The 22,326-nt window shown below is 42.7% G+C and overlaps 1 protein-coding gene across 13 annotated transcripts in view; it reads left to right on the forward strand.

Moving 5' to 3' along the window:
• The first annotated feature begins 1,351 nt into the window (after positions 1-1,351).
• Positions 1,352-22,326, forward strand: part of MAG (myelin associated glycoprotein) — a 50,738-nt gene continuing 29,763 nt past the window's right edge. For 3 of the 13 annotated variants that reach the window (XM_081961545.1, XM_081961547.1, XM_081961555.1), the window contains exon 1: positions 16,684-17,163. The gene's annotated coding sequence lies outside the window, so the exon portion shown is untranslated. Of the gene's footprint in view, positions 1,410-14,901; positions 15,023-16,682; positions 17,164-22,326 lie in introns of those variants that run through there. The other 10 variants (XM_081961544.1, XM_081961546.1, XM_081961552.1 and 7 more) reach the window with 8 other exon arrangements.

Genomic DNA, 22,326 nt, shown 5'->3' on the forward strand with positions numbered 1-22,326 from the left:
AAAGTAGCACGTGTTAAGTCCAAGGACCCGGGAAAGTCTTTCAAAAAGACTCAGACTGACTTCCCCTGATTTCCTGCGGTGTAAGAAGGAGAGAAGGGGAAACAGGCAGATTTTCAAGATTCTGTTATTCTGGTTCATCTCAATATAATTACTGGCCTCCTTGTGGATCAATTTCCTGACATGTCTACCTTACAAGTACTCCAGAAGACAGTATTGCTAGCATGGAGATGGCTATGTTATGATTTATTAGCCATATGTGCAGGGGTGGATCCTATCAGTTTAAAAACTGGTTTGCTGAGCGCATGCTTTGCCTAATGGGCCTGACGCGTGCTGGGCACATGTGCAGAGTCCACTGGAAAACAGCTGAGGCCTGGCAATCCACTCTGCCATGCCCATCAGCTGGGCTGAAAAACAAGGAAATATAGGTGAGTTTAGCCAGAAGGCGGTCGGGCCAACCTGAGGGTCGGAGCGAACCTTCCCCAAACTCCAGGACTGGTCCATGTTCCTTTCCAACCTTCCCAAACTCCTCACTGAATCTGCTGCCAGCCCCACTGGCCACTGGCGGGCCACAACACTAGTCCTTGGCAGTACATTTAGTGTCTTTGTAAAGTTAAACAATGCCACTGAAAAAAGAAACTTATGACCATTTTTCACACTTATGACCATTGCAGCATCCCCGTGGTCATGTGATCAAGTGTCAGATGCTTGGCAACTGGCTCATATTTATGACGGTTGCAGAGCGATCAACTTTTGCAACCTCCTGACAAGTAAAATCAATGGGGGGAAGCCCAATTAACTTAACAACGGTAGCAAGAAAACGGGGCAGGCATTCACTTAACAAATATCTCATTTAACAACAGAAATGTGGGGCTCCCTTGTGGTCATAAAGTGAGACGCCTGTATTGGCTAGCTTTCAGCAAGTGAAACGGACCTCCCGGTTTTGGGCTAGGCCAACACCCCTTCAAAATGGCCCTGGTTTCCTGTTGATAATGTCTTTCTGAATTCCATCCATCTTCTTCTCTTTAAAACTCTCATTCAAGCCACTTCATTCCTAAATCCCTGCTTGCTTCCTTTCTGGGATGTTTTCCCACTCCTTTCCCTCCCCGTTCCCCTATCGCTCCCCTCCTGCCATCCATACGTAAGCAGAGTCACGACATCGTCCACATCTGCACATCACTTCATCCTGACATCTTGTGTCTGCTGTTCAGTAGGACAAAGTATACATAGGAGCCCATTGTGTGAGGAGGCGCTTTCTCCCGGGGAGTAGATCTGCCCTTGGTGTTGGAGCTGACGTATCCTGGTACACTGAGCTGGGCCTGAAGACTCATTTCATTTTCAAGGACATAACTTCTTGGAGAAGAAGCAAGGATCCCAGAAGCAGACAAGAAGCTTTTCCTGGGATTCCAGGGGTGAGTATTTATTTATTCAATACTGCTGTAGCTAGATTATGTTGGGTTCTAGATGTAGTCAGTGGTGGGATTCAAATAATTTAACAACCGGTTCTCTTCCCTAATGATTTCTTCCAACAACCAGTTCACCAAACTGCTCAGAACGTTAACAACCGGTTCTCCCAAAGTGGTGCGAACTGGCTGAATCCCACCATTGGATGAGGTGGTTTAATGCAGGAGGTTGCCATCTCGTTAGATGATGAATTCGTTTCAAACATGGTAAGACGATTCTATTCATGGATGTCCAGGACTTCCCTCCCGAATCTTCTCCTGACCGTATCTGTATTGGATGAATATTTGGGAGAAAACCCATAAACTCAAGCGAGGGATTTGCCATGGTCCATAAATCAGTCAAGAAAGAATATGGAATCCATCCTGGGAAGGAGATTTGAGAACTTCATCTTCTACGAGATGACGTTCTTCCTTTTAAAAAATTTGCCTTCCAATTCGACTTGACTCCCAGTGACTATGGGGCCAAATTCACCCAATCGTTTCTGCTGGATTTTCAGAAGTGGTTTGCCCTTGTCGTCTTTCCACGGCTGAGAACGAAGTTTTGGATCAAAGTCACCCAGCTTCTCATCATCCATCATCTTCACTGGTACGCCAAACTGGCTTTTGAGTGGGTTTATTTAAATATATTTAATTTAATATATTTAAATTAATGTAAATTAAACCCACAATATTTAAATTTAATGTTTTTAAAGTCTAAAAGGAAATATATTGAAGCGTATTTCAGCTTTGTGAGCATGTACACAGTATGTGACAGAGAAATGGTTTACCTCGTACATCAGAAGAAGGTTAAGATATAGAGTCCCAGATTAAATCACTTCATTCAACAAGGAGAACCCAACTTTTAAATGTTCTGTGTGAAATAAACTAATAAAAAGAAAAGGTAGCTCTCTTGACTTGTGACTAAAATTGGGATCAGAATTAATGTTGTTAAGCAAGACCATTGTTAAGTGAGGTGCTCCTGATTTTATGATCTGTTTTGCTTGGTTATTAAACAAATCACTGCAGTTGTTAAGTGAATCTCATAGTTCCTAAATTAATCTGGTTTCTTCCTTCATTTAATTTTCTTGTCGGAAGCTGGTTGGGAACCAATCATAATGGCCCCTGGGTGCTGCAACTGTTATCCAACATCTTCTTAAAAACTGTCAGTGTTGGAACATTCACAACTTCTGGAGGCAAGTTGCTCCATTGATTAATTGTTCTGACTGTCAGGAAATTTCTCTTCAGTTCTAAGTTGCTTCTCTCCTTGATTAGTTTCCACCCATTGTTTCTTGTTCTAACCTCAGGTGCTTTGGAGAATAGCTTGACTCCCTCTTCTTTGTGGCAGCCCCTGAGATATTGGAACAATGCTATCATGTCTCCCCTAGTCCTTCTTTCTATTAAACTAGACATACCCACTTCCTGCAACTGTTCTTCATATGTTTTAGTCTCCAGTCCCCTAATCCTCTTGGTTGCTCTTCTCTGCACTCTTTCTAGAGTTTCAACGTCTTTGTTATTAATGCAATTGCCAAGTTCCCAAATTTTGATCCCGTGACCATGAGAATATTGTGAAAGGTTGTAAGGGTGAGGATTGATCATATGTCAGAGCCACTGTAATTTTGAACAGTCACTAAATGAGTGTTGGTAAGTCGATGACTACCTGCACTGTGAATTGGAAATGATGAAAATAGTGCCTGTCACTCATGTCTTGTGGTTTTTCATTAACAACTTGGAGAAGAAGTTTACGTGACAGGATCTTGTTGAAATTGTAGACATTCCTTGCTGCTAGTGATGAATTGTGCTCTATCACACTGAGAAGCTACCCCAACATTTTTACTGTACATTCACATGAAGAAGAATGGGGTCTATAATTTAATTGTAAACTTTGAAGGGATGTATCATTTTCTGCTCTATTCTAAAACTCGTAGCAAAAGGCCAATAGTTATGCAAGTGGAAGGCTCCATGGCACTCAGAAAATAATAACCACAATTCTGAAAAAGAAACGGCTTCAACAAGCAGGAATAGTGACATTTGGACACAACCTAATATGTGATGTTGTCAGAATGATGGATGCTTTTGGAACCCTTGCTATTTAAACATTTTATCGCAAATTGCAATGGCAATAACAAAAGGTTAGTCAGTTTAGTAGTTATTCACTTTATGTTTCTATAACCTTCAAATATGCTAGTAATATCCATGAAAAGGAATGTAGTAGGAAAGTATGTATCTGAACATATGTTACTTTGCATTGTAGGTTTGCATAAGTATAATCTACTATAATTTCCTTTGAGAAGGCTCTCATTTTCCTTGCCCACCCATTGCCACCTACTGACCCTTACATATTGAAAATGACAGTGGATTTTTTTTAAAGATTTTCTGCAGTTTAATATTTTGATCATATTAACATTTTTAAAACATTTTCTAAGCCTAAAATCTATTCAAACCTGTAGAATATAATTCACTAACAGGAGAATAGGATAGGACTGTATGAAGTGTTAGTTGATACAGTGTATTAAAATAAGATCAGGAATTGGAAGCAGTCCATGTGTTATTTCTACAGTCCATATTCTGTTCTATTCTTTTCCATATTCTGTTCTACAGAGGAATTATTGAGTCTGTCATCTGTACCTCTATAACTGTCTGGTTTGGCTCTCCAACCAAACAAGGCAGACACAGACTTCAACGGATAATTAGAACTGCAGAAAAAACAATTGCTACCAACCTGCCTTCCATCAAAGACTAGTCAAAAAGAGAGCCTTGAAAATCTCTACAGACCCCTCACATCCTGGACATAAATTGTTTCGACTTCTAACCTAAAGATGATGCTATAGGGCACTGCACACCAGAACAACTAGACACAAGGACAGTGTTTTCCCAAATGCCATCATTCTGCTAAACAACTAACTCCCACAACATTGTCATATTATCTACTAAGACTGTATTACTATTCTTCTTCTTTTCCTTCCTAGTATGATTAGATTGCTTATTAGTAACCTATGAATATCACTAAGTGTTGTATCTTATGATTCTTGATGAATGCATTTTATTTTATTTTTCTTTATGTACACTGAGAGTATATGAACCAAAGACAAATTCCTTGTGTGTCCAATCACACCAATAAAGAATTCTAATTCTAATGTTTTTTTAAAAAAATCTCACAAACTAAATATTGAAGGAAGATCTCATTAAAATCTATTCAGGTAGATTTATTTTTATTTATTTGATAAATAAAAAAATAAATAAGATTTGGAAAAATCTCTTGCGCCCCCCCCCCTTGCTTTGTCCTTGTGGCAAAGGAATGGTAGAAGTTACAACATATGTTATTGTTAAAAGTGATGTTGTTCATTCTATAAATGTGCAGCGTTATGTTTTACAGTATATCCCCTTTATTATTAACTAAATTTAAGCTTGTAGAGATTTATCTCGTGTGCCGTTGTTATTAGCTGATCAATAATATCATTAGTTTAATATGGCCCAGTTTTGTTTTATGGACTATAACATTCATCAAGATCAATTACATTGATGGTTTATGCGTGGCTGTTTGCTTTATAATTTTGTTTTTAGCCATTTTTATTTTGCAACATTTTTGAAATTTGCTTTTAATCTGGTATAGTTTTTTTAACCTTCTTTATGCTTTTCTAAATGGAATTTAGTGCAATAAAAGAATGGGCAGCGGACAATCTTTTATTAAAAACGGCACTTCGATGAAGCTGGGGTTAAAAATAAACCATCTTGTATGAAGTGAATGCAGTTTGGATTATAACCAGGAGGGGACAGGAGGGGATAGCAAGAGCAGTTTTGATTAAGGAGCAGCTTTATCTTGGAATTGTTGCACAGATGAAACAGTTAGGCAGCATTTGCTAGTCCTCTGTTATCGATCAATCGCAACAAGCATCCTGAAAGTATGTATTTCTATTCTGCTCTGTGGTGGAATTTATGGATTGTATTGAATCATGTTTTGTTGAAACAGAGTTTGTTGAACATTGTGCTGGGTTCAGAAGCCAGTGTTCCCCAACCACAACAAGTTTGAGAGGTGTGGATTTCAACTCCCAGAATTCTCCTACGATCCTAGGGTGAAGAAGGATTAATGGGAGTTGAAGTCCACGCCTCTTAAACTTGCTGAGATGAGAAACACTGATATAAACCAAAGAACTATGATAAGAAGATGTTGGATAACCAATTGTCTGAAGTGGTGTAGGGTTTCCTGCCTAGGCACGGGGTTGGACTAGAAGACCTCCAAGGTCCCATCTGACTCTGTTATTCTATTCTATTCTATTCTAATTTCTATTCTAACGTCTATTCTAATTTCTATTCTAATTTCTATTCTATTCTACTCTACTCTACTCTATTCTGTTCTATTCTATTCTAATTTCTATTCTAATTTCTATTCTATTCTATTCTAATTTCTATTCTAACGTCTATTCTAATTTCTATTCTAATTTCTATTCTATTCTATTCTAATTTCTATTCTAACGTCTATTCTAATTTCTATTCTAATTTCTATTCTATTCTACTCTACTCTACTCTACTCTATTCTATTCTATTCTAATTTCTATTCTAATTTCTATTCTATTCTATTCTAATTTCTATTCTAATTTCTATTCTACTCTATTCTATTCTACTCTTTTCTATTTTATTCTATTCTATTCTGTGCTTAGCATGGTAAGTAAACCCAACCAAGGTATCTTGCTATTGGAGCCCTAATGAGTCATCATAACGCCTGAAACATAAGAATGGCATCTTTTTTTTTAATCCTTTAAGGCAGAAACGGAATGGAACCTTCAGTTCCATGGGCACAGGCAATCTTCCAATCACCCAAGGATGGTTCCAGAAACTGCTTGTGACTGTGATCGGTGAAAATGGGCAGCAGAGTTTCCTGCTATTTTGAAGTGCCGAACAGATGGCGTTTACAGCACAAAACTTAAAATAAGCAAATCGCAGTTTTAAAAATGAATGTTTATTATGAAGAAGTTTGTCCTTATGTTTTGCCAAGATCCAGTTCAATGAATCTCAAACCTGGCCCGTTTAAGACGTGTGGATTTAAATTCCCAGGATTCCTTAGTTAGCATGGCAGACTGGGGAATTCTGGGAGTTGAAGTCTACAAATCTTAACGTGAGTAAGGTTAATTACAGAATAGCAGAATTGGAAGGGACCTTGGAGGTCTTCTTGTCCAATCCCCTACTTAAGCAGGAAACTCTATGTGATTCTGTACAAAATACTGATCAAATGTGTTGTCGTTGTTAACTATCACTTGCCTTGCTCCAATTTTTACACTGTATTTGCCATTATAATAGCTGTTTTCCTCTATTGTGCGCCATGGTAGTGCAGTGGTTAGAGTGCAGTACTGCAGGCTACTTCTGTTGACTGCCGGCTGCCTGCAATTTGGCAGTTCAAATCTCACCAAGCTCAAGGTTGACTCAGCCTTCCATCCTTCCGAGGTGGGTAAAATGAGGATCCAAATTGTTGGGGGAAATGTGCTGACTCTGTAAACCGCTTAGAGAGGGCTATTGCTATTGTTCATTTGGAGACCTGATTTATGAGATCTCCCATATCAGGTCATCCATTAGACCTGACTTGTTGAAAAATATATACAATCTGTGCTACCTCCATCTATAGATTGGATCCACAATGCATGCTATTGTTGAGCCAGTTATAACTAGATTGAGATATAGCACTAAACTATATACATTATGATTGGTTCATAATGGCTGGGCTTGATCTGAGGAGTAAGTCCCAACCATGTTATGGCTTAGCACATCCCATGACTCTTATGACCTCCCCTCAAGTAGCGGGGCAAGTGATGCCATCTGCCTTATGACCTCCTATTCCAAATGGCATAAATGATGCAATTCACAGAATGCCATGCAACCTGTGCTATCGGTGTGGCCATTTATGGGCACGCATGACTCCATCTGCAGGCAATTTGCAAATTCAGAGCACCTACCAGTTTAGAAGTTAGCCCTTACTGGTTTCATTGAGGCTTCTTTCCAAACAAACAGGATGATTTACTTAACCTACGGAATTTGATTTGCCGTTCTTCCTGCATAATTTCCCTAATTGTCATTCCGGCAGTTAATACTTCCCTGTTGGTATCACTTGGTAACCATAATGATAAATGGATCGTTTCAAGACACTCAGAGTAATTTAAGAGCTTCAAATTGTTCTTCAAACTTCCTTACTGAGAAATAGCTGTGATATCACAATGTGGAAACATGACAAATCTTCTCGCCATATGTCGAGTTCTCAAGAATTAATAAGCTGAGAGCCACTTAGGTACAATCATATCGGCCTTCTGTTTACTGCTATGTATTTGTTTGATGCAGCAATTGTTCTTAACAGGTAAAGCTGTTTTCCAATCCTTTGTAGTCACACAGAGAGATCTTTCTTTGGAGGGAAAAAAAATTACTGTGATTATCTTTGTTTCAATCAAGAGGAAGAAAATGATAGTCTACAGTTCCTTCAAGGGCGGGATCTGCAATTGAATGTATTAAAAACAGTGAAAAATATGTGCCTGATAGGGCTTTTAAAATATTTACAATTCTAATACAAGTAAATACTGCAGATGGCAAGCCCCGTTTTTTTTAGGAGCATGTTCTCTTTGTCCTTGCATAAAAGATGCCTCTCTCAAGATGGCATTTGTTGCAACTGCACACAAACCAATTGATTTGGCAAATTTATTATTCAGAGCAATGCTGTCTTGAGAGGTGGAAACCACTGCTTTCAGTAAAACTTATTTCCAATAATCTTAACAGGCCAATCTTTTTCTAATCTTTTTCTAAATAGGGTGAAGCCTGGGAGTGAATGTCTATGGAGATTCTCAATCATCCAGGTCATGGTGCTTTGTCAAGAGGCAACTGAACTTTATTTTTCCTTGAAGAAGTTTCACTTCTCATCCAAGAAGCTTCTTCAGCTTCCTCTTCAGAACTGAAGAAGCTTTTTGGATGAGAAGCAAAACGTCTTCACGGTAAAGGTACCAGTTGTCAGTTGAAAAAACACCTTTGAGATAACCCCAACATGGCTTCACTGAGAATCTCCACAGACCTTCTGCCTTTTCCCTTGCAAATCACTGCCAACGTAGGAAGATAGGAATGCTGCAAGCTGCTGAAGGGATGGTTATAATTTTTTTTAAAAAAAAACGCAGGGCCTCTTACGGCTCTCCTTGGCTATCCAAAACCCTTTGGCTATCAGAACTGAAAGTAATTCCCCACCACCACCAAACAGAATGAAGAAGATGTTTGTGAGAAGGGGGGGGGAGGGGGGAGGGGAGAAGGAAGGTTGGTACCAAAATGGCATAATAATATGATCACAAACCTCCAAATTTCTTTTTAGTCTCAGAACGAATTCATGCCACAGATTTTTCATTCAAACTTACCCCTCCATTCCCTCGGGTTCTTATTTCACTTAATTTAGAAAGCAAAAAAACAAAACAAAAAAAGCAGCATTTTGCTTTATACAATTTGAAACGCTGCCTTTATTGAAAAACAGGAAGATAAAGCCATGGACCAGTTCATGATTAATAGTCCAATATTTGCTGTGTACTTTTTCTATGGAAGAGTGAGGCGTCGGGCTAATTCTGTTCCTATCAGAAGATTTAACGCAGTTTCATTGGCTTGTTCATAGCCTGAGAGTTTATTATGAATCATAGCAATGTCACAAGTCATAAGCAGACAAAATACTTCTTGCTAAATGGACTATAATAATAAGACGCTAGTTGGACATTATGAATCATGGCATCCTGCTTAAATAATGGGAAAGAAGACTTTAATGACTCTAATCTATACAGGTGGTCCTCAACTTACAACCAGTATGGAGCCCCAAATTTATGTTGCAAAGTGTCCCTGGACACTATGTTGGGGGAAAAGATGGCATGCGAAAGAAAGAAAGAAAGAAAGAAAGAAAGAAAGAAAGAAAGAAAGAAAGAAAGAAAGAAAGGAGGGAAGGAAGGAAGGAAGGAAGGAAAGAAAGAAAGAAAGAAAGAAAGAAAGAAAGAAAGAAAGAAAGAAAGAAAGAAAGAAAGATCTAATGATCACCTCCTGACACAATAAATGCAACAATATCTGCTCACCCAACAGAATTTCATGGAAATTTTCCCTCCTTTGGTTAGGAAATGTAAAGCAAATTCTTTTTCATCAAACTGGGTGAAAATTGGTAGAGAAAAAAGCCCATGAGACTTTTTCCATACACACCAATTGGTAACAGAATAACAAGAGTTGGAAGGGACCTTGGATATCTACTAGTCCAACCCCCTGCTCAGGCAGGAAACCCTATACCGTTTCAGACACATGGTTGTCCAATTCTTAAGAACCGTCAATGCTGGAGCACACACTATTTCTGGTGGCAAGTTGTTGCCCTGATTAATTGTTCCAACTATCAGGACATTTCTCCTTAGTTCTAAGTTGGATGATCTCTCCTTGATTGGTTTCCACCCATTGCTTCTTGTCCTGCCTTCAGGTGCTTTGGGGAATAGTTTGACTCCCTCTTCTTTGGGGCAACCCCTGAGATATTGGAAGACTGCTATCATGTCTCCCCTAGCCCTTCTTTTCATTGAAGTAGACATACCCAGTTCCTGCAACCGTTCTTCATATCCCAAATGTGGTTTTTCAAGAGGCAGCTGGACTTTCTTGTTTTTCTTTGAAGACGTTTCATTTCTCATCCAAGAAGCTTCTTCAGCTGTCGCTTCTCCTCGTCTTGGATGAGAAGCAAAACGTCTTCAAAGAAAAACAAAGAAAGTCCACTTGCCTCTTGAAAAAGCACCTTTGGGACAGCCATCACTGAGATCACTGAGAATCTCCATAAACCTTCTTCATATGTTTTAGCCTCCAGTCCCTTAATCATCTTCGTTGCTCTTCTCTGCACTCTTTCTAGAGTCTCAACATCTTTCTTATATCGTGGGGACCAAGCTCTCCATGTTAGCAAGTGTGCCCTCCTGAAACTACCACATATTTTTTTCTTACAGGTGTATATAAGAATTGTGTTGGTTTCCCCCCTGATCTCTCCCCACATCCTTGCAAACCTCCGTGAGCGTTGCAGAAAATTAGGGCTGAGCATGGGGCTGTTTACCCAAGTGTGAAATTGACACGGGGAAGTTTGTCATGGCAATGTGCATGGCGCATGAGTCCAGCCATAAGGGAGCTATGCTCAGAGGAAGTCAAAACAGGCTCCCCATATGCCGTGCAGATTCATGTAAATTCACAGTAATAATTAGGAACGAATCCTGACTTCCTTGTGCCAGAATAGCTGTAGAAACTGCAGGCAGCAGGGGGTTGAAATGAAAGTCAAGATTCCTGCCAGTGATTCAGAGTTCAGCACAAAAGCCTTTTCAATGAAAACACACCCATTTCTCCCAACATAGCTATCTAGGAAGAATCAATAAGGTTGAGCACAGCTGGGGACCTCCAAGGATGCTCGGTCTTAACAGATGAACAGAGTTGGAAGGGACCGTGTAGGTCATCTAGTCCAACCCCCACCCCAAGCAGGAGACCCTACACCATTTCTGACAAATGGCAGTCCAGTCTCTTCTTGAAAACTTTCAGGGATGAAGCTCCCACAACTTCCGAAGGCAACTTCTGTTCCATGGGTTGATGGTTCTCACGGTCGGAGAATTTCTCCTTCTTTCTAGGTTGAATCTCTCCTTGTTCCGTTTCCATCCATTATTACTTGGCTGGTTTTCAAGTGCTTGTCTTAATTGAGGAAGCAAGTGGTTAGAGTTCAGTACTGCAGGCTACTTCAGCTGATTGCTAGCTGCAGTTTGGCAGTTCAAATCCCACCAGGCTCAAGGTTGACTCAGCCTTCCGTCCTTCCGAGATGGGTAAAATGAGGAGCCAGATAGTTGGGGGAAAGAGGCTGACTCTGTAAACTGCTTAGAGAGGGCTGTAAAAGCACTATGAAGCGGTATATAAGTCTAAATGCTATTGCTATTAATGCTGCAGCTAGCTCGCAGTGACTCAAAAGCAGAACCCTTCTGCTCAGTGGCTGTACAGGGTAGTCCTCGACTTACGATTACCTTTGGGACCAGACTTTCTGTTGCTAAGCAAGGCAGGTGTTCAATGAGCCTTTTATAGAACCTTTTTTGACATGATAGTTAAGCAAATCAGGCAGTCATTAAGTCAGGGGTGTCCAAACTTGGGAACTTTAAGACTTGTGGACTTCAACTCCCAGAATTCCCCAGCCAGCTATTCTGGGAGTTGAAGTCCACAAGTCTTAAAGTTCTCAAGTTTGGACACCCCTGCATTAAGTTCATCAGGCTTCCTCCGTTGACTTTGCTTGTCAGAAGCTAATCGGGAAAGCCACAATGATGCTGTAACTGTCATAAATACATGCCAGCTGCCAAGTGCCCAGATTTTGGTCATGTGACCAGAGGGATGCTGCAACGGTCATAAGTGTGAAGCGCAGTCATTGGTTACTTTTTTCAGTGCTATTGTAACATTCAATGGTTGCTGAATGAATGGCTGTAAGTCAAGGACAGGATTTAGAATGTTTTTAGCAAAATCCTCCCAAAGCCCACAGAAGGATAAGGGCTTTGGGTACAGATTTCAGCGTTCCAATTGGGGTGGATAATGTGAGGACAATTTTAAGCTACTGTTTCAACCACTGTTCCCCTGTCTGTATAATGGCATAGAAATAACTAAGGTCCATTGATTAAATGTGATCCAAGGTATGGAGGTTTCATAGCCTTAGTAAGCCTTAGTAAGTCCACACCTAGAATCCTGCATCCAGTTTTAGTCACCACACTATAAAAAAGATGTCTAGATTCTAGAAAGAGTGCAGAGAAGAGCAACCAGGATGATTAGGGGACTGGAGACTAAAACATAGGAAGAACGGTTGCAGGAACTGGGCATGGCTAGTCTAGTGAAGAGAAGGACCAGGGGAGACATGATAGCAGTCTTCCAATATTTGAGGGGCTGCCACAGAGAGGAAGGGGTTATTTGCCAAAGCACTTGAAACCCAGACAAGGAATAATGGATAGAAACTGATCAAGGAGAGAAGCAACCTAGAACTAAGGAGAAATTTGCTGACAGTGAGAAGGATCAACCAGTGGGACAGCTTGCCTTGTTTGCTCCATCACAAGAGGTTTCTAAGAAGAGACTGAACAGCCAATTGTCTGAAAGGTATAGTATTGCCTGCTTGAGAAGACAGTTGGACTAGAAGACCTTCAAGGTCCCTTCCAGCTCTGATGTTCTATGTTCCTTCCTACCTCGTAAGAGCCAGCCTTTCCTTTCCATAGCTCTGCTAGATTTCAGCCTTCAGATTTCCCAGGCAACGTGACCCAAGGCAATCTGGAAGATGCAGTCCAATCTATCTAGAAAGGATTACTGGATGGAAGGAAATCAAAGCAGGCTCCCCGTATGGTTAGGCCCAGGAGCTGGACCCCTTACAAATTCAATTGGAAAAAAAAGTCATAAATAATATTCCTCAAGGATGTGACAGGTTGCTAAAATCTCCGGAGCAGTGTTTCTCACCTTTGGCAACTTTAAGAGATGTGGACTTCAATTCCCAGAATTCCCCAGCTACAGGACACCAAGGTTTGCAGGCCATAAAAAAAGGGACTGCATTGTGTTAGCATGATATACAGTGCCTTCATTTATCACAGCGTAGCCTTGAGGAATTCCTAACATACCCAAAGCACATTCTTCAAGCATTCTCCCTCTTCCCACTATAGTGGGCAGGCATACGCACGCACGCACAAACAAATACACACAGAGCCTGTCGAAAACAATTTCAAGAGCATCATCTGTGTTCCATGTCATAAAATTATATCCCTGTGTTATACAAGTGACCAGGACTGGAATAAGAACATTCACACAATCAGCCAGACATATACATCAAGGTTGCACTACTCATAGTTTAGTGCTGTACCCTATTTGTTCCTCCATCTCTAGGTTGGAATACTGTTGCTTAAGAAGTCCATAAGGTAAAGGTTCCCCTCCCACATATGTGTTAGTTGATCCTGACTCTAGGGGGTGATGCTCATCTCTGTTTCTAAGCCAAAGAGCCAGCGCTGTCCGAAGACGTCGCCGTGGTCATGTTGGTGGGATGATCAAACGCCGAAGGCGCACGAAACGCGGTGACCTTCCCACCAAAGGTGGTTCCTATTTTTCTTGCATTTTTACCTGCTTTCAAACTGCTAGGTTGGCAGAAGCTGGGACAAGTAACAGGAGCTCACTCGTGGCACTAGGGATTCGAACTGCCGAACTGCTGACCTTTCTGATCGACAAGCTCAGCGTCTTAGCCACTGAGCCGCCGCACCTCTTACGAAGTCCCCACTTCCATGCATAAGATCCACGTCCTCGGTAACAGCTAAGCAGGGGGAGCTGAACTCTATAAAGGGGGAAATCCTAGTGAGATCTCAAAACCCAAATTCCTCTCCTGTGCGTGGAGGAATGGAGCATTCTGTCTCCAACCGGCCAGCCCTCTTCTTTGTTTGGGTGGCATTCCGTCCAATCACCTGGATGAAATTCCTTGTTGCCTGTGGTGGCTCAGCAAATGGAATGGAGCAATTTTCTTCTTAAACACAAAGTGGCGTTTAAACAGCCAGCTCCTAACCCTCACCACAAAACAAAGGCAAACGTTACTGACCAGCAGGAATCCTACAGTGTTTGGGGGCATAAATAGGTTGAATGAATAAAAGTGGTAATGGTGCTAAGACTGAACCTCCCCCCCCCCAACACCCTGTATCTTTCTTTGGGGCACCAGAGAACAGCCCCACTGCATGCCCTGGTGCTCCAGCTGATGAGGACTAGCTAGGCATTAGCCAGGTGACGGGAAGATGCAAGACTTTGGCCAGGTAGCGCTGGCCTCGAAAGACAAACAGCTGACGTCCCTTCACCTCTGGATCACTGCTCTTCTTCTCTCCCCAAAATTAGGCTCGCATGCTAAAGGTGTCAGGCAAGCAGCTCAAGCTAACCATTATTTAACTGAAGGCTGGGATAATGGTACAGTCGAAGGGAGCTGGTGAGGATGGAAAGAATAAGCTGCTCCTTTTCGGGAGCACCAGGGCCAGCTCCAAAAGTAACCACCCACAAGTGCGAGATGTGCTTCGAGAGAGGCAACCAATGTACTAAGCCAAACATTCCCCCCCCCCACTCCTGCAGCAGCCTGTCTTCACTCTTCTCTCCCCCCCCCCCCCAGCACACAGCCAGTGGAATTTGTGTGTGGGCTCTGCTTGCTGAAATGCAGAGCTAACATAATTGGGCACCCACCAAGACTCGTGTTAGCAGGAAGATGCCGCCAGCTTTGCCCAGATACTAAGTGTGGATGCTCTCACTTACCGGGTCTTGGGGAACCTGGATTTTAATCCCAGGAGGACGGAACTGACAAGGACTGCAATCTAAGGTCACGGGCTAGACTTAGACATCGGTCAAGGCTGCCTCCTCCCTCGAGGGCCGAGTCTTCGGTCTTCCCAAGAAGCCCATTGCAGTTTGGCTTTGTTTCCGGTTGCTTCCCTGGACGCCGACATCTGGCTCTCCTACCTGGAAGGCATTCAGACGTTCCTCTTTCCATTCCAGATCTCCCACCCACCCACCCTGCCCGGGAAATTCAGTGTTGGAGGCATGAATGGGCAAGGACAGCTGTAGAAGGTTGAAAGGTAAGGTGCGTCAAAAGTGGTATGGGTGTATCCAGACGGTTCCTCTTGCACTTCCAGCGCAAGAGTTTGTCCCATAGCTTCCTCCAAACCTGTTTGTCAATGCCAAAAAGATTGCATAATTTCTTCTAAATGCTCTCTCTCTCCCCTCTCTTTTCCTCCCCCTCTCTATCTGTCTCTCTCACCCTCCCTCTCTCTCTGTCTCCCTCTCTCCCTCCCTTTCCCTCTCTCTCCCCCCTTCCCCCTCTCTCCCTCCCTCCCTCCCTCTCTTTCTCTCTCCCCCCCTCTTTCTCTCACCCACTCCCTCTCTCTCCCTCTCTTTCTATCTCCCTCCCTCTCTTTCTCTCTCTCCCCCCTCTCTCCCCATCCTCCCTCTCCCTCCCTCTCTTTCTCTTTCCCCCTCCCTTTCTCTCCCTCTCTCTCCATCCTTCTCTCTCCCTCCCTCTTTCTCTCTCTCTCCCCCTCCCTCTCTCCATCTCCCTCCTTCTCTCCCTCTTTCTCTCTCTCTCCCCCTCCCTCCCTCTTTCTCTCTCTCTCCCCCTCCCTCCCTCTCTCTCCCTCTCTCTCCCTCTCTCTCTCTTCCAACTGAAAGCTGTCTCCAGCTTTGGCAGTTTTCTGCAAACTAAAGCATCCAATTATGAAGCAGCTCACCAGGTTACTGAGGAATCTTATCTGTTATTGGGTCAAACCAGGTTCCAGAGAACAAGACTGCTGAGACCTTGAGTCAGCTTAATCTAAAAGGCTGCATCACTTTGGGATTGAAATTCCCCGGGGGAGGGGGGGGCTTGAAGCAATTGGAAAATTTGGGGGGTGGGTGGAGGTGGCGTGCAGAGGCATTCCCTTTCCTTTGAGACTTAGGATCAGTCCCTCGGATTGATCTGAATTGTTGTCTCCCCTCAGAAAGACAATTCTTGGGGTCAGGTTCCCTTGCTTCAGGCCGGTTGATGGAACAAGCCAAATGCGAAGTTCATTTAGAGGGATCATGGAGAAGAGGATATAACTGGGAAAAGTCCTGAGAGGGAGAGAGGGAAGAGCAAGGGGCCAACTCTTTATTTGAGATAGCAACGTCACTTGAGCTGGTCCTTTATCTCTCCATAGCAGCATATTTACTTTGCAAAGAAGAAGAAAAAATCCAGATCCAATCTCTGCTGGTTGGAGAATTCTGGGAGTTGAAGTCCACACACACACATATCTTAAAGTTGCCAAGGTTGAGAAATGCAGCTCTGGCAAAAAGGACCAGATAAACAGGTGCTGAGAAAATACTTTTATGCAAGATCTCAAATGGGCACAGCAAGTGAAATGGTGGGGAAATAATCTGAGTCGCTTAAAGTCTGTTTCCTTATGTCCTGGGAACAAAGGTTAAAGCAGCTTTCCCTGTGTTTGTGTTGCCCCCCGGCTATGTTGGGCTAGAAACAGGCATTATCCACAGCTCCTGGGAAGAATGATGGGGCATTGTAGTCCATCCTGATTGCAAAAGAGGAGGTTGAAAAAGATTAGACTGCAGGAATAGCTGAGCCCTCAGAAGCTTTGCTATAAATGTTTTCTTTCAAGAATCACCAGTATATCTTGCATTTCCTCAGGACTAGCAGGGTTGGTTTTTTTTTTTTTTTTTGGCTATGGGTATCCCACCTTGGAGAGGGTGGCTCAGTGGCTAAGATGCTGAGCTTGTCAATCAGAAAGATCGACAGTTCGAATCCCTAGCGCCGCGTAATAGAGTGAGCTCCCGTGACTTGCCCCAGCTTCTGCCAGCCTAGCAGTTTGAAAGCACGTAAAAATGCAAGTAGAAAAATAGGAACCACCTTTGGTGGGAAGGTAACAGCGTTCCATGCACCTTCGGTGTTTAGTCATGCCGGCCACATGACCACGAAGACGTCTTCGGACAGCGCTGGTTCTTCGGCTTTGAAACGGAGATGAGCACCGCCCCCTAGAATCGGGAACGACTAGCACATATGTGCGAGGGGACCTTGACCTATCCCACCTTAAAGATATAACCCACCTTTTCACCACCTTTATTTTGGCAGGAGCTGATGGACAGGTGGAAAATAGGGTGGAGACAGCTAAATGGGCTTGACTTAAGCGTGAAGATAAGAACCTTGAAAATAAATGCTAGATCATAGTCCAAGCCAGTCTGCACCTACTCAGAAGTAAGCCGTGTTTTGTTCAAGATGACATGCCCTAATTAATGCACTCAGGAGTTCAGCTATGATTAACGAGTAGGATATTTCTAAAGTATTTACTGCACGACTTTTTTTAAAAAAACAATCTGACAATGATTATTGACACTCTGGACAAATGACTGTCTGAAAATGGAAATCTAGAATTAAAAGTACCTGAAATATTCCATCTGGTTGATGTATGAACTGGGGGGGGGGGCGAGGGGGGGACTCAGGTTTCCTTGAACTGGTTTTTAGTCATTGTCATTAACCATGCAATTCTGTGCTTGTCTGTTGAGAAGACAGTCTATTTGAATTCACAAGGGTTTCGATAAACGGGTATCATGCTAAATGGAGGACACTCTTAAGAGGATAATGTTATGTGAGATTGACAAGCAAGAGCTCTGGGCCAGCTCTATAATTATGTAAAACGAGACAGCTGCCTTGGCAGCAGATGGGGTGGGAAAGCACAGAACAGTGCTGGAGAACAGAATTATGTGAGCCAAATATAGACTTGTCATATCTGGGTAACCAGCAGATGGCAGCAAAAGTGATTCTGAGGCCCTTGACTCTTTGCTGCCATCTACTGGTTGCCCATTCCAGTTACAGTGACTCTCTTCACATCAGTTATAGTACTTTTAAGCCCTGTTAACTCATGTGGGAGTCCGATGGGGGAAACCACTTCACACAACCAACCTGTGACATTTCTTCTTCTTCAGGCATTGCTCTCTTTATGCTTTCACGTGAGACATGCGGACTGGGTTTGTAAATTCTGCTAAGCCAGGTGATGTTTGTTGAATTCGGACTTAGCACATTGTCAGACCCAAGTGCTATGGTTTATAAATCTCAGATCATGCCTTGCATGTATTGCGTGAATTGTGCCAAACTTGTTTTCATTAGCAAGATGCAACTAAAAGGCAATCTGATTTAGAGTAATAAAGGCAGAAAATAATTGTTATTTACTTCCTTGCACACATATTGTGCTTTTTCCCTTAAGTTCAAGGAGGTACCTTCAAGGGTCTTGCTTCATCTTACCCATACCACTGTAGGAAGTTAGCACCCACCCCTCCCCTAGAAGAATGAAATAGCCTAGGAAATATCGAAAAGGCAGAATAGTATATTTCCCTGAATAAGAAATGGAGAAACGTGTTTTAGGCAGGAAACAGACTCATTCCTAATAGCCCCCACCTTTGCCAATGGGCCATTAAAAGGCCTGAGCCAGTCTATTCTATATATCAAAGATCTCTTCCCTTCAACTCCAGGGTGATGGGATTAAGGCATGATAGTATTAGCCCTTTGCCCATCTCATCACAGGGCACCTGGGAAGAAGCCATGCTCAACCAAACTTGGACTCAAAACACAGCCTACGGAGTTGGCCCCGCATGGCCCCATGGGAGTCTGACAACCAATCAGAATACAAGATCAAGATCAAAGGCCAGAGAAGGCATAAAACCAGGGACTTTCAGCATCTCACTCTCTTTTTCTTTTTCACCCAACATCTGGAAGCACGTGATCCCCCTTTTCTGTTCAGGAGTTCAAGTCATGTGATCCTGTCCACCATTAAACCATCTTTCCAAGCAGCCTCCATGTTTCCAGTGTCTTTTTCCCCACTTGGAGCTGAACCCAGAACGACATTTCTTCCGACGCCGCAACAGCCCTGTAAGATGGGTTGAGAGAGCAACACTCAAACGCAACCAAGAGTAGCAGCTTCTCCTAAAGCAATATTTCTCAAACTTTTAAGATCTGTGGATTTCAACTCCCAGAATTCCCCCGTCAATGCATGCTGGCTGGGGAATTCTGGCCGTTGAAATTCCACATGTCTTAAAATAGCCAGAAACATCGGGTTAAAGCCTTTCCCTCACATCTTTTTGTTTTTAAAACACGTCTTAGCATTGTACAGATTCTCAGTCCTCCAAGTCAGGGTTGTCCCAGAGGTGCTTTTTCAAAAGGCAACTGGAGTTTCTGCATCCTAAAAAGATGAAAATAACCAGCTCTCTGCAAGGAATATCAATCTTTCCATTCCCCACTATCAGAACTGAAGGAGCTTCCTGGATGAAAAATGAAACGTCTTCAAAAGAAAAGAAAAAAACAAGAAAGTCCAGTTGCCTCTTGAAAAAGCACCATTGGGACATGTCTTAACATTGTGGTTTTTAATAACCCGGTTTGCAAGGTTGTGTTATGCCTGTTGTAAAGATACCTCAAACGTTAGCGAGTTTATGAAATTCAAGGTGGTTTGTGCATTGCAGGGATCAGTCTCACATCTAAGGACTGACCTGTGTATGTGATTCATATCAGCAAAAGCACCATCCATTGTGCTTTGAATAAAGATTTGGCACCTGCGAAGTTTGAGGAAAAAACTGTCCTAAAGCAACCCAGTTGGATGAGGGCAATGGAAGCAGATTGAAGGAAAACATCCATTGTCCATCTTCAGGGTCAAAGTTTTAGGTGAAAATGGCAACAGAGCAAGAGGAAAACAGAAAGCAGTTCTGTTAAACAGGCTGTGGCATGTTTTCAGTGAAAATAACCATAGACACAGACCAATTGTGGAAAACATTTCTAAAATTATTTTCTTGCCTGTTTTTCAGACAGTAAGACCTTCTTTCTCTTAGAGCTGCTTAGAAGTTGCATTCTGTTTGTTACTATTCATGAAGTCAATCGTGATTTCAAAACTTTTCCTGCCAAGTTTTCAAAAGTGACTTGCCAATGATCTGGGCTGGGATAGAGAATGATTGGCTCAAAATCACCCAAACAGTTTAATGGGATTAGAACCCAAGATCTGAGCTTTTAATTCACCATCTTAACCACTGGACCAAATGGAATGTGTTTATTCTACCTGCCTTTCCAACTTCTCTCAATCCTCCTTTATTTTATTTTTGTTTTATTTATTCAAATATATTAGCCACTTAACTAGTAGTAACTGTGAGAGGGATCTTGGACTCCTACTGGAGAACCATTTAAATATGAGCCAGCAGTGTGCAGCAGCTGCCAAAAAAGCCAACACAGTTCTAGGCTGCATAAACAGACGGATAAAATCAAGATCACGTGAAGTGTTAATACTACTTTATAATGCCTTGGTAAGGCCACACTTGGAATACTGCATTCAGTTTTGGTCACCATGATGTAGAAAAGTTGTGGAGACCCTAGAAAGAGTGCAGAGAAGAGCAACAAAGATGATTAGGGGACTGGAGATTAAAACATATGAAGAACGGTTGCAGGAACTAGGTATGTCTAGTTTAATGAAAAGAAGGACTAGGCGAGACATGATAGCGTGTTCCAATGTTTCAGGGGTTGCCACAAAGAAGAGGGAGTCAAGCTATTTTCCAAAGCACCTGAGGGCAGGACAAGAAGCAATGGGTGGAAACTAATCAAGGAGAGAAGCAACTTAGAACTGAGGAGAAATTTCCTGACAGTTAGAACAATTAATCAGTGGAACAACTTGCCTCCAGAAATTGTGAATGCTCCAACGCTGGAAGTTTTTAAGAAGAGATTGGATAATAATTTGTCTGAAGTGGTGTAGGGTTTCCTGCCTGATCAGGGGCTTGGACTAGAAGACCTCCAAGGACTCTTCCAACACTGTTATTATATTCTAACTACAATGGACTCTGTACAATATACAAAACTAGAAAAAAAACCCTAAAAACAGCTTAAAGCATAACCGTAAATCAAAGAGACAAGTCAGACTAATAAAAGCAAAATAAAAAGAATTAAAAATTAAAAGGGAGAGGGATCCAGTTTGTTGTAGTGGCTAAGGCATCAAGCTACAAACCACGAGGCCAGGAATTCCAGTCCTGTCCAGTATAAAGTCAACTGAGTGTTGTTATACCCTCTCAGTCCGAGGAAGGAAGCAATGGAGAACTTTCCATCGCCAAGAAAGCTGCAGGGATTTGTCCTGGCAGTTGCAAGGAGTCAAACACTGACTTGATAAGAATCGCCATTTAAAAAAACCAGAGGGTCTTTGACAAATGACAAACACCTTGTTCTTTATTCGATATCCCTTCCTGAATTTGCATAGCCCTGATCGGTCTTCCGTTCCGTGCCAGTCTCGTTGACACCGTTGTTATAAAGATCTGGCTGTGGAGGTAACCTGAGCAAAATCTGCAGAGCTTTGAAAGAGCAGGAGTTAAAAAGAACTGACACCCACGGTCCCAACCTCCTTGCCAAGTGAGCTTCAGCCTCCTGGCATGTACCCAAGGCCAGGAAATGAATGGTGCAGGGCTAAGAAAAATTGGCAGGTCTGGTAGGCTTAGGGAGGTGGGCACATCAGGGCTGAGATGGCCTCTACGTTCAAGCCAAGCTGATAAGAAAACATATATATCGCATCAGGAGTAACTGGAAATTCTAGAAGGTGCCTCGTTTATGGTCTCATGGCTTTCTGATTAACCACATGTATAAGGAAACAAACTTAGGTTTAATTCTAGATGAGTAGCAACAGAGGTGGTATTCAGCCGGTTCTGGCTGGTTCTGGCAAACCGGTAGCGAAAATTTTGAGTAGTGCGGAGAACCAGCAAATAACATCTCTGGCTGGCCCCACCCCCATCTATTAGCTGCCTCCCGAGTCCCAGCTGATCGGCTGGGTCTTCTTTTGTTGCCCTGCACAGGAGAACAGTGCTGGAAAGCAGGTTAGTGGGATGAGGAGAGAATGGGGATTGTGCAGTATCCTTCCCCTGCCACCACCACAAAGCCATGCCAACCAAGCCACACCATGCCCACCAAGCCATGCCCACAGAACCAGTAGCAAAAAAAATGGAATCCCACCACTGAGCAGCAGTTGCACACAAATCCCACAAACACAGACAGAGTTGGTTCTCCTGTTTGAGGACATCCTCAACCAAAATAATTTCCTACTTTTATAGAGTTACAGATGTTTACCTGGAGGGGACGGGGGAAACAAGCTGTTCTCTCCAGCTGTGAGCCTGCAACGTATCTACCCACAGTTTTTAACCACTGTTTATGGCTCTCCCCCCCCCCCATTTTCTGGATTTGGGTGTTCTTTGAACTGTAAGGGTGAGATTTTGGACACCCTGGTGAGGGATGAAGGATGCTAAGCTGTTGTGGGACTCCTTGTTGAAGGCAAACAAAATATCTCAGAGAGAGAGAGAGAGAGAGAGAGAGAGAGAGAGAGAGAGAGAGAGAGAGAGGGAGAGAGAGAGATGA

This window comes from Natrix helvetica, assembly GCF_964273705.1.
Source record: "Natrix helvetica genome assembly, chromosome: 9".
Classification (NCBI taxonomy): Eukaryota; Metazoa; Chordata; class Lepidosauria; order Squamata; family Natricidae; genus Natrix; species Natrix helvetica.